Source organism: Camarhynchus parvulus, chromosome 4 (genome assembly GCF_901933205.1).
Source record: "Camarhynchus parvulus chromosome 4, STF_HiC, whole genome shotgun sequence".
In the NCBI taxonomy this organism is placed as follows: domain Eukaryota; kingdom Metazoa; phylum Chordata; class Aves; order Passeriformes; family Thraupidae; genus Camarhynchus; species Camarhynchus parvulus.
Window position 1 is genome coordinate 63,711,176 of NC_044574.1, and position 12,264 is coordinate 63,723,439.

The following is a 12,264-nucleotide window of genomic DNA, read 5'->3' on the forward strand; positions in this document are numbered from 1 at the left end:
CCCAAGGAAAGGATTTTTCATAAAACATGTCTGTGACAGGGCTAAATTCACAAGCTCACGGGCTGTATTCTGATGTTTATCAGAAAAAGAATAAGGATTCAGACCAAAACTCCAAAAGGTTTTGCAAGCATTGGAAGTTTAGGGCTCCAGGCTGATTTTCTCCAGCAAAGGGTAATTTTTACAGCTCACTAAGAAAAATCTGTTGGAGTCAGGTCTTTTGGCTTCTGTCAGATGGAACTTTTCCTGAAGAAATCTACTGCTGCTTGTCAGTTGCAAAGGGGTATTTGCTGAGAAAACCCTTAATATTTTGTCCTAAATGCTGCCTCCCGTGCTGCCTTGTTACGTGCTACACTCCAGTTGAAATGATGTCAAGGTCACCAGCTAGAGGGGAGATTTAGGATAAATACTAATAATTCTTGAAGGAAAGTACATACAGTAAACAAGTACAGTACCTCAAGCACTTGTCAGTTTAATTCCACTGACCACGCTCGCTTACAGCCCCTGCCAAAACCCATGGCTAAGGGAAGACATTTTCCAGATGCCTCCTTCCATAAAAACTGCAGCAACTGAAAGACTCCTGTGATTATTCTTAGAGTTAGAAAATTCATACTTGAAACCAATGCAGAAATGGAAGTTTCGTCAATTATTGGTGAAACAATACTTCTTAATCTTTTTTTCCTTACTCCTGTCATCCCCAGCTAAAAATCTCAAAAGGCAGAAATAAGCAATGTCCAGAGTTTGGACATAGCAGATCCCTACAAGAAAAATGCTGATAATGCCTTTCAATGCTAACACATCACACCAGTACCTTCTTTTTTTCTTTAAAATAATTATTCTGTCTCTTCTTAAGGAATGGGTGTATTTCATCTATTATACAATTTATTTTTTACTGCTGCATAAGGATGCATTTTGCCAAGGATTTTCTACATACAAGTAGATTTTTACTACATGGGTTTTAAGTGCTCCCTCCTGCTCCACTGAGATATTCTTTCACTTTGTGTTCTTTCCTCTTTGCAAATTGAGTTTAACCCAAATTAACCAATAATGCCAGCTGGCAAACATCAGGGCCATTTTTCAGACATGAAAGCCTTGGCCATGAAACTTGCTCATCAGCCACAATGGCTTAATAAGGTTTAAAAGTTCTGGGTTTTGTTCATTACTTGGCAATTTTCTGATTATCATTCTGTTAGATTAGTTTAATGAGACCTGGATTTGGTTTGCAGTTAATATTATCATAACATCTGACCTGGTATGGGAAAAAACCCAAGACTAAACCAACTCCTGATGCATTTATACACATTGATGCAGTAACTTTTAACCTTGGTTTAATATCCAAGAAAACTTACTCCCCAAAAATGTTCACATTTTGATATATCAAAATTAAGACTTTTATATAAAAGGCATAAACAAGAACAACTAAAAAATAAATGCCATGAAGTTCAGAGCCCAAGCATCTACATTCTTACACACATGTAATAAATTACCTTCTTGAAGACAAAAAATTAAGAGCAAAAAAATATAAACCAAGAAATGACAATTAAAATGTACATGATCGAATTAAGGAGTTTGTCTGAAAACCAATTTTTTTAAAGCAGCCCTATTTGCCTCCTAAACTAATTTATTAATTGGAATTTTTAGAAAACAAATTAAATTTACATCTTTAAATCTGAAGTGTTTTCTTTAACACTTCAGAACATTACATCAATAATTAAAATATTTAATGGAAAAGCTATCTGCATGATAACTCCAGAAGAGCTCAGACCAAAAGAATCCAAAATCCACTTCTTGATGAGAACAATACAATTGTGAAAGAACCTTCATCTCCAAAAAGCTGCCTTTCAGTGCATTGCACTGTAGAGCCCAGCATCCCACCACCCCATCAAGAGGAAGGAATTGCTGTTTCTGTGTGCAAACTGCTATCGCACTTCCAAACATCAAAGTCATTTCTGTCATAGTAAAACAACTTTTAAAATACATTTCTGTGAGAATGTACAAAGGTAAGTAACACTGTGCATGCAAGAAGTCCTGAGTTTAAATTAAGGATACATAAAAGCAAAAAAAAAAAAAAAAAAAAAAAAAGGTGATACAGAATGGAACAGTCTTGTTTGGTGCACTCCACTCTCTGTAGATGTCACTGTACACCAGAAGAAAAAGCAGAGAGATCTCTTTATGTTCTCATCAAAATCAGTGGCAAATTCTCATAGCAGCAGGGGAATGGGGTAAAATTTAATAAGAGTTTTTTATATTTTGGGGGGGGTGTTTTTCTTTTGTTTTTGGTGGGTTTTTTATTTTGGTTTGGTTTTTTTGGGTTTTTTTTTGTTTTGTTTTTAGTAAATGCAATACTCCTATTTCTTTTGCCTTTCCACCAACAAAGTATCAGCATTTTCCTTCTCTCTTGTCTCAGAAAGAATCTCCCAGTTTTGCTGGGAGGCACAACACTGTAATTTTATGTTAAAGCAAAGGAGGATTGGGCAGAAGATGGAAAATGCTGCAAGGGACCTGCACAAACTTATATTTCTCTGGAACCTTGAGGCCCCACTGAAGTGCAAGCCCTGAGTGTTGATCTGATAAACCCCAACTTAACCCCAAATATAGCTGCAATAAGAGGAGTTTTATTTTGGAAATATTTCAGCAAGACCATCTCTCAGGAGTCAGAAAAATATCACAAAGCAACGGACAGACGTTGGTGGCACAGCTCCAAGATAAAACACATCCATAAAAATTTCCAAAGGGACTTGAACCTGTACTTTAAAGTCTGAGAAAGCTGAATTTCTATTGCTTGCTATAAAAATGAAGTCCTGACATGCTCCTGAGGGTGATGCCTGCAAACTATCACCATATTCTTATTGCAGGATGTGGACCACAGCTGCAAATTTTAAGTGTAGGAGTAAGGACTGTGCTAAAGCTCCAGATCATCATGGCACACCTCTGGGAAAGCATGTAAAGAGAAAAATCCTAAGGGAGAGATCCTCTGGAGAACAAGAGAGGAACATCCAGACACTGAAGAAAATGACCCATTTCTCAGACAACAAAATAAACAGATCAGTGTCTCTACCACACCCTTACAGTGTAAGCAGCGCTTCTAGAGTTGTTACTGACACATTAATTAAAATCTGGTCACTAAAATACTCCTAGGAAAATGTCAAGATATGCTATACAACATAACTTTCTAATGAACAAAGGAGAAGGCTTTGTCCAAGCATGGCACTGCTGCCCCAGGAAAATGTTGTGTTTAATTAGCACAGTAAAAAGATGACAAAAAACTCCACTGGATAATCAAAGAGAATTCTGAAATATAACACTGATGTTTTTGGAAAAAAACTAGGTCATGCACCAAAGTGTCTCTGTTTCCTAGCACTGTTGAAGGGGTTTGTTTTCTTTTTTTCTATCATCATGGATTGCTTTTGAGAAAGATTAACCAGTCTACAAATAATCCCTTGGTTTTGAGTTGCTTTACTAATTCACATTAAAATGTCAAGAAAGCATTTCCCTTTGTGATGTTCCCACTGTCTTTTATCAGAAGCCATTCCCTCTGAAGGCAGGAGTTATTCTGCCTATTCTTGGTTTTCAGATGTTGAACATGCTCAGCCTCCTCAGCTGATGACTCAGGCCTGTTTGGACTATCTCATCCGCAAGGTTCACAGCAGGATCAACTATTTACTGTACCACACTTCTTTTCCATTGATTTCCTTGTTTGCTTGCAAGACTGCAGCAAGGCTAGAGCATCCCCCACATGATGCAGGGTCTCCTGGCTCCAGCCTGCTTTTCACAGACCACATAAAAACACCAAAAGCATGTTCAAACCTCCTTGCTCAAAGCCCTTCCAGGCCCAGGCTGCACATTCCTCTGGATACACAGCACTGCAAAACTCACCATGGCATGGGAGCTGAATTTCAAGTGGACCCTGCACATGGGATATGATCCAGTATGTAGGAAAAAAACCAGAAAACCATTTATCACTTTCTGTGTATCATACCTCAGCCTGGCCCTGAAATCCTTACTCAGCATTCCCTTTTTAAGGGGAATATAGCAATTAACTGAACAGAGTTGGCAGGGTGAAGAGTGTAAACACAGACTACACTCTATTCAACATGAGAGGGATTTGTGCAAGTTTGGGGATGGGGGAAAATACATGTAATAATGACACATGTATCATACAGGGGACATAAGGAGAGGGGAGAAAAAAAACAAAAGTTCATTATCCATGCCTGAGAGAGGCACCCCAAGTTCTGCTGGTCATGATCCCAGGCTGGGAGCCCCAGGCATTAACAGGGCAGTGCTCTGCAGCCCCTCTCAGCTTTCCAGTGTTGGGTGCTCAGATAGATTGAAGGAGCATGAAATTGGCTAATCAAGAAACCGTAGTGCACAACACACTTCCACAATGCTGGCACTTGGAACCCATCAGCTCAGCCAGACCTGCCTCAGCCCAGGGCACCTCAACCCTCAACCAGCAGGAGAAGGAGCTACTGCAGAGGCACAAACCCAGGGGAAGAACAAGGGCCAGACCAAACCGCCCCAGGACAGCTCTGTTACTGCTGTTAGCACCCCTGAGGGTGATAAGCACAGGTTCCATCACATCACAGCCAGGGCTGAGGTTCAGGGCTGTACCAATGCACAGCTCCACTTCCCCCCTTACCAGTATCACAGGTGGTGCAGCACTGCACTCCTGCTCTGAGACTCTTAGGCAAGATTGTTACTCTAGCTGTAAAATCACTGACAAGTAAGACAGAAAAGGTTCAAAGAGCTTCTCTACAATGCTAAGAAATGCTACGTAGTAATTACAAGGGATTAGCTTTACTGGTCATAAGATTTTCACATTAAAACTGAAGTAGGATTTTCAGTGACATAATATCTGTCTGGCTTATTTTACAAAACCAAACAGAACTCTTGAAGACACCTCATTCAGGGATGAGTTCTGTTTTTCTGCAAATCACTGCAGCACAGTTCTAGAGAACCTTCAGAATGTCAGACTGAATTTGGGCATGAAATACTGATTTCTGGACAGGCCCAGTCTCTTACTGTATGGTGCTGTATGATTTATCAAGGTAAGTTTATCCTCTCATAATTTTTTTAAGCTAGCTAAATAAATTATCAGCTCAACACCACAGTTTAAAACACAGGCACAGCCTGTAAAATACAAAGATAATTGCTTACTTGGCACATCAATTCTGTTTTTAAAAGTCTAAGACCATTTAATGCATACAAAGCTGTGACCATTTCTACATCCTTAGGACAGGCAATAAAGCAATACTCCAAACTGTGCTCATGGAACATGCAGCTCTAGGTTTACAGAACAACTATTTCAGTTTATACATGAATCTAAGTGTGCTATAGTGACCTCTGAAGCCACACTCTCCTAGAGGAAATTCTGTACCAGAACATTATCAATGTTGTTCACATCTTCACAGCAGCAACAAAACCAAAACTCCATGCTGGATTTCAGATCCATTTTGGCCAGCTGGGCAATCAGCAACTTTAGGGACCAATCAAAGAATTTTAGGGAATTTTTCGTTTTTATACACAGAGGAGGACAGACAGATGTGTATCCATAGACCTAATATATTTTATCAGCATATGACAGAAAAGCAATTGCTGACCTGAGATCATGCATGAGAATCTAATGAGTGGAAGGTTGCCCTCCTTCTCAAAACCAAGGCTGTTTCTCTTTTGCTAGATGACATTACTTTGACTTTTTAAACTGACTACTCATGTTTGCATTCCTGAGAATTTTCACAATAGGAACTGTATGGTTTCCATTTCTGCACAGCCAAATACATTAAAGAAACTTTAATTAGGAAAAAAAGCATAGAAATGTTTAGAATTATTTTAATTAGAGATGGAAAGAACAGTTCTGATTATGTGCAGCCTTTCCTGGACAATATTTATTAGTGAAAATACCTCTAAGGCTAATTAATTTATTTCCACAGAGATCAGTAAGAACTGGGCATAGTTAAAGCATCATACTGCATTCCCAAGCCAATTAGAGCTAGCCAATTGCCACAGGAGAACTTAGAAAGTACAAGGAGAATTTTTGCTATGTGAACAAAAAGCAGCACTGAACAATTTCACCTCTGTAGCAAGGACGTTTGGGATGAGTTTAATGCCCTTTTATAAAAAGTCAAGTCCTTTCTAGGATGGTGGCTTTGAAGGTCAATAGTAAAACTAACTGTTACTTCACAAATACCACACAGGTCACAATGTTCCCACTCTGAGTCTTTCTTTCATGAATATTTTTGCTACTACAATAGCTGGGATGCTTCAAGCAGACTCCAGAACCTTCAAACATTAATAATATTTGTATGTGACTTGCAACGATCCTCCTCTCTTTTATTAGCACAGCTGAGTGTCACATCTGGGTGGAACTGAGTTAGGCAGTGTGCTGTTTTGGGCTGGGGTACAGTTACTTTTCAGTTACAGTTCACTTTCAGTTACAGTTCGTTTTCCTCACAGTGCCTGGAATGGGGCTGTGTTTGGATATGTGCTGAACACAGAGATGGTTCTGTTCCTGCTGAGCAGGGCTCACCCAGGGCCAAGGCCCTTCCTGCTTTCCACAGTGCCATACTGGGAGGAGACTGAAGAGGGGAGACAGCCAGGAGAGCTGACCCTGCTGACCAGAAGGATATTCCAGACCTCATGGTCAGTAAGTAAAAGTGGGGAACAAGGAGCAATGGGGGGAACAAGGAGGAAAAGGAACCCATCAGCTTGGAATGGTGGAGTTTGTCTTCCCAAGGCACCATTACTGTGAGGGGGCCCTGCTCTCCTGGGGATGGCTGAACACCCATGGCTGCCCATGGGAAGTGTGAACAAATTCCTTGATTTGATTTGCTGGCATGTGTGGCTTTCGCCTTCCCTATTAATCTTTGTGTCAAGGCATGAGTTTTCCAGCTTTTACCCTTCCCATTCTCTCCCTGGCCCCACTGGTGGGGGAGTGAACTGCCTGGGGTTAAACCATGACATGAGGAAAGCAATCCTGTGAAGGACACAGAGCTGCCCCACTGAGGAGATGATCTGTGCCTCTATTTGGCAAGCACACAACTTCTATGTAATAACACACTTTCCATGGTGGCATCCATAATACAACATTGCAGAATATGCATTGATAAATAAAAAATGCAAGAAGAGCTCCAGTTTAAAAAGCAAAATACAAACCTTTCCTCTGGAACTTACTCAATACCAGTGTGTTCTGACTCTCTGAAGTTTCAAGGAGTAGATCAATAGCCCAAGTGATTTTTAACTTGAGTGTCATTTTTGTTGGCAAAACAAATTATCAGCATTATTGGCCAGTTAATTAAATGGATACAAGTATTACTTTTTATTTCCCTTTTATATGTACTGGTGCTTAGTAACACTTTTCTTCTGCCATTACAATTCTGAAGGACAGTCACAGTCTCTGACTTACCAGAAACTGCATTACATCATCCTTATAAAGGCTTCCTCTTGGTTTAAATTTCAAATTTGTATAAAATCAGTCAGGAACTCTGATTACAACATTAAATTGTAATTTATATAAATGTATATTAAATTTATATAATATTTATATAAATGTCACATTTTCAAGTCACTGCTCTCATCTCTATCAGAATTACATCCTTACCATAACAACAGTGGTGCAGGGACCAACATACCACACAAGTATTTTAAAGGGTACATTTTAGGACTATTTTTCCATGTACATTAAAAACCAAGAGACAGAAAAAAGTAAATGAGAAAATTTGCTTCCATTAGAAGAAGCTTTGCTGCAAAAGCCATTGCTAAACCTGCCTCTGAATGCTCATTCTAGTTACAGAGTGCAGTTACAGGCTAACAAAAACTTACTCCTTGATGATGAAGTCTTGGGAAGCAATCCAATTCCAAATGATTTACTACCAAGTGCACACTAGCACAGGGCATACTCCACAAAGAAAGCCTCATCTAATACAGGATTTATGCACCTCTAAATTAGGCATTGTGAAACCAAGCTTACAGGCACTGATCTCCAGAGGGGTGTAACACTTTCTGGGTGAAGCACCTGCAGGTGCTTGAGAGCTCTGGGCTCTCCACACCATGAATGGCAGAGTCTGGCACCTCAGAGGAGCTTAGCAAAACCCCAAACATTAACCTGGGTTAATGTTAACTAGTTAGCTAAAAAAATAAAATAAAACAGCTTTGACAGAGCAACAAAGATGGCCCTGCCCCAAGCAGACTCAAAACTATGAGCCCAAAGTCTCAGCCCACTCCCAAATGAGACCACCAATAAGGATTCATTGGAAATGGTTTTATTTCAATAGCTGGAAAATGTGTGTGTGTAGGCTCACACCAGCATGGTATGCAGCAACATGTATTAAGCACATTCCATATGCAGGGCTTCTACTCCCACCACGTTTTAGAACAAACACAACAACCCAAAGACACTGACAAAATCATTCCCTGCTGGATCTTGGACAATCCAGACACCAGAACACGCAAAATAATCCATACAGACAGCAAGACAGAAGTGTCAACAGCAGCTCTTTTCTTCAATTTCCTTAGAACTATCACCTTACTAGCATTATGGACAATTTTACTGTCTAACTCTGCTCTCACGGAGGGGTGTCATGACAGAGATGTCCTCATTTGTGTCAGGCCAGCCACCATGCAGATAAGCATGACCTGGTTGATATAATGTAACCCTTTTGAAGGAAGAACCTTTCAATGGAATCAAAGCTCTTAAATTAGCCAAGCTCCCATGCTCTAAGCAGTAACAGCCTCCTGTGAATCAGTAACCAAATAAAAGACAGAAATCAAAGGGTAAAACTCAAATGATGGCTTTTTCAGTGCATAGGTGTTACCAGCAAGCACCCCTGCTCCTCACAGCCAGCTTATCAACACATTCCTAACAGAAAGGAGCCCTCAGCAGGATGTTTAGGTGGAATCATTTCATCTTGCAGACTAAGCATTCCTCACTCTCCTCAAATCCACGTTCTGCACAAGCACAGAGCTGCTAATGAATGTGTGTGTCTGTGCCACAGCCTGCCTGCTCTGCTCACTAGCTGTGAAATCAGGGACAACAGAACCTGGGCCCCACAGAGCCCAAAGTAGATTGGAGGAGCATGAGGATTTCCCAAAACCAAAAACTACACTGATAACATTGGATCACATTTTTAATTATGCACCCCACTCAATTTTTAGCTGCTGCCAACCTTACAACTCCATCCCTAGATGGAGCCCATACTATCATCCCTGTAAAAATCATCGCTTTCCAAACAGCTTAGCTGCACTGGACCTCATCAAATTTCACTATTCTGAAAAGGTAAAATGGCTTTTAGGTCATGAACCAGCATCTCTGAGAAGCAATTCCGTTCTCTTAACTCATTAATTAACCGAGGAGAAAATGGATGTGATATACTAGATTCCCACCACTAAATATTTCTAAAAGCCAATAAATTTGAATAAATAAGAAAGAACATGGCAGAGAACAATGACACAAAACTACTAAGGAGCAAAGAAGGCAAATAACTAAAGCTAGAGATAAGTATTTTGAATTGTTTATTTTGGATTTTACAACATGAAATACTCTTTTAACTAACTTTTGATATCAAGTAGTATTAATGCTAAATCAAGATCACATGCTTTATTCAGGCTGTGGAAACATTCATCCATCTCCAAAACAAATTCATGCAGGGCTTGGTCTAGGATGATAACTGTGAGAGTTAGTTTATTTTTACAGACTGTTGCTAAAGCACTGGTGGACTAAAAATAAGTTCTGTCAAACAATGATACTGTACTCTCAATCTATAACAAACAAATACTTTCCATAGATCATCCAAATCAGGAGAGTGAAAATGGACTGTTACTTTTGCGAAATAATAAATATGAACTTGGAAAGATAAGACTGTGAAATTTGTAGTGCTTTTAAGACACTGGCAGAGGAGGGAATGCATGAATGTTTTAACAGCCTTTGTTTCCAGTGATAAATAGTGCACAGGCAATGTTCACTAGTTCATGATTTTCTAGATTGGCTGCAGGTTTTTTGTAGCAACCTCTAAAAGACTGTGTGCCCTCCATGGATTTTCCCCCACTAACTTTCAGTTTGAGGGTTTTTCTGAATAAATCCCTTTCACACGCCCTTCTGAGGCTCAGCGCCTGCATGCCAAGTGCTGCTACCTCACCTGTTCTTGGGGTATCAAACACAACTCTACAACCATCTTTACCCAGTGGTCTCCACTTACGTCTTAAACTCATTCTCATGTGTGATTTCTGAAGTAAAGCTTCATTTGTGACCTTTTCCTCAGTGTGACCTGTTAGTGTCTCAGTTTTAATCATGGCTTCTCCACAACGCTTTCATTGTGCAGCTTTACCAGGTTACATTTTTCATTTTTTTTCTTTCTCACTGCAGGGGCAAATCCTGTTTGTTTGGGGGATCACTTGAAACACATTACATTTATTCAAAGACATGCATGACATCGTTTCATTTACCATCCTTATCTACCAACATTACGATTTCACTTTCTGCTCTTATTTTCTCCTACAGAGATAACTTGTATCCCGTTCCTTGTATCCTATTCCTTACTACAAATGGAGATAACTGGTGTACACCTCTTAAAAAGACATCCCTGTTCAATGTTTTGACATTTTTTTGTTCCTGACAATTTTTTATCAGATCTTAGCTAAAACAAACTTTAAAAAAATAATGCACTTTGCATGTTAATATTCCCACTTCACTTTTGGAGGCAGGACACCAGTCCCTCTGTGTAGACATTCCACTTGGCCAAAAAGAACCCACAGTGACAAATGAACTTAAATCTGCCTTTCAGACTTTTTGAAATACCAAATTACCTTTTCCCCTTTGGAAAACTTCCCAACTGAAAGTGTGAGAATACTGTTGAGTCCCCAGATTGAAACCTTTTAGTTGACAGCTCCCAGGATCTTTTATCTCCATCTCCTCTTGTAACCTTAGTGAAAGGAAGCAAATCCCCAGAACTCAATTTCCAGCTGAGTTACTGTCTCCATGAAGGCAATTGACAGTTTATTTTCTAAAAACAAAATCCATTACATTTACAAGTCATCCACCCAAACAGTGACAGTGTTCAATTAAGAGAGTTAAGATCTGTACAACTGAGCTCTCCCTTTCATACACATTCCTAATTCTGCTACTGCCAGAAGACTTAGCTATTTCTCCTTGTTCTTAACTAAATTTTGCTGCAGTTATTGTGTAAAACATGCTTTTTATCAAGAAATAAAGAAAATAAGACATATTTTCACCTTGTAACCCAACAGCACGTGATAAGCATCACCTGTAGATACTGTTAAGAGGCACTATCTCTAAAATAGGGTGGATATTCTGAAACAAAGAACTTCCTGTGCCTTGCAGTCACCAGTTTCAGGCAGAATACACCATACTAAGAAGTTCAGAAACACGAATAAGCCCCTGAATGTATTTTACCTCTATAAAAAGCCCAGTTCTTTCAAATTAAGTGGCTTTCCAAAATTAAAGTAGTTATAAATCCCATATGGAAGACCATTTTTATTAGGATATCTTAAGAGTAAGATCTTATTTTGGCAGCAGTGAAGACAAAGGGCACACGCAAGCCATGGAAAAACTGCCTCAGCTAAGACTGCCCAGCTCTTCCCACTCCAACACTATCTCCTTAGTTCTTACAATTTTACCAAGCTAGAATTATTCTGAGTAGAATTTTCCACACTGGGCTTTTGCCAATTTTGAGAGCCATTTTTCAGGCTCCTCCAAAGGAGAGGCTAGGGAAAAACACACTGCTCCTTCCAGATTAATGAGCCCCACTGACCTTTGCAACAGCTCGAGAGCACTCACACTTCACAACGGGTGGGTCTCTCAGCACATCTTCTTGGCAACCCCAGGAAAACCCCCCTGAACTTGGCCAAGGACAAATGTTTGGACATACTGCAAATTGATGTATACAGAAGAGATTTAGATTTTAGCAACTCATTGATCACCCTGTCCAAACACAATGCAGGAGACAAGGAAGCCATGTGTGGGAAACGTAAAGGACTAGAGGCAGACTCTGAGTGCGAGATGCACAAATGAAGAGCCAAGGTGAAAATGGATTTTGTAAGTGCCACTTGGGCGCAGAAACTGAGATCAAGGGTGGTAAAGAGCAAAGGTTGCCTGATAAAGTGAAGGGGTGGAGAAGCAACAGCAGGAGTTTTATCTAGGAGAAAATGCGGGGGGGGCAACAGGCCAAGTGTGCACATCTCCCTCAAGAACTGGAATGAAACCCGAAGTTGCTGTCTAGCAGACAAATGGTGAGACTTTGTATCTGCAGAGCCATC

At 39.9% G+C, this 12,264-nt stretch overlaps 1 protein-coding gene across 5 annotated transcripts in view; it reads right to left on the reverse strand.

The window, feature by feature from the left end:
• The window catches only part of SEC24D (SEC24 homolog D, COPII coat complex component), a 49,657-nt gene that overhangs the window by 16,479 nt on the left and 20,914 nt on the right, over positions 1-12,264 (reverse strand). The gene's annotated exons all lie outside the window — the stretch shown is intronic.